At 41.1% G+C, this 2,500-nt stretch overlaps 1 long non-coding RNA gene across 4 annotated transcripts in view; it reads right to left on the bottom strand.

Moving 5' to 3' along the window:
• Window positions 1-2,500, bottom strand: part of LOC147469393 (uncharacterized) — a 430,550-nt gene that overhangs the window by 249,886 nt on the left and 178,164 nt on the right. The window contains exon 3 of one of the 4 annotated variants that reach the window (XR_015192101.1): window positions 74-987. The exons of the other annotated variants lie outside the window; for them this stretch is intronic. This is a non-coding gene — a long non-coding RNA (uncharacterized LOC147469393). Of the gene's footprint in view, window positions 1-73; window positions 988-2,500 lie in introns of those variants that run through there. 4 annotated transcript variants of the gene reach the window in all.

Raw genomic sequence — 2,500 nt, 5'->3', positions numbered from 1 at the left:
ACGAAATATGATGCATTCAAGAATACGGAAACAAACGTCGCCAGCCATTCAAAAAAAAAAAAAAAAAAAAAAAAAAATCGGCCTTACTACTACAATATATAAAGGCCATAATCGTTAAGCGCGTCGCATAGATTAAACTGATGCCCCGTCCCAGCCATATTGAAAGGCGACGTATATGCAACATTTTATACATACATACATCTTGCAAACGAGGTCTTGGGCAAGAATGCGTTTTACCTTGCCGCATTTTTTTCCCCTTAATCGCTGTTGGGTAGATGGAAGTAGAGGAAGATAAAAGAGGAAGAGAAGAAGGGGGGAGTATTAAGGATAGAAATAATGATAATAGTTTGGATAGTAACAAGGTCGGTCGGCATAGTAATAAGGGCCGTAGAAAAAGGCATGTTCCTCTCACGCCCGTGCTCTACGACCGTGGAAAGATTTTTCTATGTGACGCCCAAAAAGAGAAGGGATAAAAAATATGCGTAATAGATCATCAGATTTTATATTAACAAAAAAGAGAAGCATAAGAAGTAGGTACTTAGTGATGAGAATGGGAGAGGGAAAAGGGAAGGGAGGGAGAGAGAGAGGGAGGGAGAGATAGAGATAGATAGGTAGAGAGAGAGAGAGAGAGAGTGAGAGAATGAGAAAATGAGAGAAAGTGAGAGAGAAAGAATGAGAGAAAGAGAAAAACGGGGAAGGGGAGGAAAAAAAAGAGATGAAAATCATTGATGCAGAGCCCCTCCCATGTAGCACTAAAAACTTGAAAGAAACACACAAAGCCCTTTCAGAATTAAAAGCGTTAACGCGCGCGGGCTCTAAAATTACCAGATTTGCCAGAGCTCTTTTTTTTTTCTTCGCCAACCAGATGTGAGTAAGCGTCCCTCAACTTTCTTCAACTCTGCAACTTTTCTCTTACCCGCAGTGAATAATCACCGTGGCCCCCCCGCGTCACCTTTTTCACCTTCGTCGCACCAAGTTTGTACTCACCTAGAAAAGAGAAGAAAAGACTTGTTAATAAGATGAAAACAATTAAAAAAAGAAAAAACAATTTTCAAAATAAATAACATACATTATTTGTATATAATTCAATCAAAACATGTACATAGGTCTGTTTGCTTGTTTGTGCCGTTCGTCTTTTGTTTGGGTATTGACAAGCAAGAGAGCCAATCAGCTACTCTGGCCCCAAGCCTATTACCATGCTAATAAAGTTGAATAGACAACAAAACACCTAATTAAACGAGGTAACTGCCTAGTTAGTGTTCACGCAGATTGCCAATCAAGGCAACTATCAAAGGGAACCTAACTGCTAATAATTAACAAGTATTTAACCGACATGCTTTATGACTGATCAACACTTTTTTTTTTTTAACACGATCTATATTCGATTCTTTGGCTTATTTTACTTTCATAAGCCGGTCAAAGGCAGGGCCGCTGCTGACTGACGTTTACCTGGAAACTCGCGCTAACACTGATACCTCAGCTATTATTCACTACCTTTCGCTGACTTATATTTAATGATCTCCGCGCCAGAGGTCAACCATGCATTTCACAAAGGACTGAATTTTTTTTTTTCCTAGTGGATCTTGAAAGTCTTATTCCTCATACTATAATTTTCCTTTTGAGGATGAAGTAGTGGTAGATAATGGGGGGAAAACAGAGAGGGAAAGTAGCAGGCTAAGATTTTTTTTTTTTTCGAAATGCGAATGAGAGTTGAAGAGTATTCTCTCGTTGCATCAAAGATACGCGTTTGCAAGAAAATCAGACATCCTCAGGTGTCTAAGAGGTAACTCACGTAACAGAGGAGATATTAAATCATGAAGTGATGATTGTAATACCGTAAATTCCTCTTGAAAGACAACCATCCTCACAGCTTATTCTCCCATTCTTTTAATAACAGGAGGACAGGATACCGTAAACAACACCCACATGATCAGGCATAAACAAAGCAATGGCGAGAATCCAACTGGTGCTCCCTTAAAAGACAAATGCTGAATAATACATCACCAAGAAACTTTACTTTAAACTTTCTAGCCTGCAAGGAAAGGCCCAATCAATCACACGAAACAACAAATCTGGCATATATCTCGATCGGCAGCTGAGCCTCAGACCCCTGCTTCTCTCCTCTTACCCCTCCTTCTCCCTCTCCCTCTCCCTCTCCCTCCCCCTCTCCCTCCTTTCTCTCCTTTCCCCCGTCTCTCTCCCGTCTTTAATCTTTTCCCCTCTTTAGCCCCTTCCTCTCCATTCCTTCCCATCTTTCTCAACATCCTTTCACTCCCTCCCTCCAATTACCTTCCCACCTTTCTCCACACACCTCCACTCTTTCCCTCTCAATTCAGTGTAATTTCTTCTCAGCGCACCTTCCCTCCCTCCTTCCTTCCTTTCTCTATATCCCTTCCCTCCTTCCTTCATATCCCTTTCCTTCTTCATCCCTCCTTTCTCTACATCTGTTTCATCTTTCCCTCCTTTATATCATTTCCCTCCTTCACCCAGCCTTTCTGTG

Source organism: Penaeus japonicus, unplaced genomic scaffold, assembly GCF_977035675.1.
Source record: "Penaeus japonicus unplaced genomic scaffold, GWHDUDI00000001_assembly GWHDUDI00000022, whole genome shotgun sequence".
In the NCBI taxonomy this organism is placed as follows: domain Eukaryota; kingdom Metazoa; phylum Arthropoda; class Malacostraca; order Decapoda; family Penaeidae; genus Penaeus; species Penaeus japonicus.
Note: the sequence above shows the minus strand (reverse complement) of the source record. Positions and strands in the feature narration are given on the sequence as shown.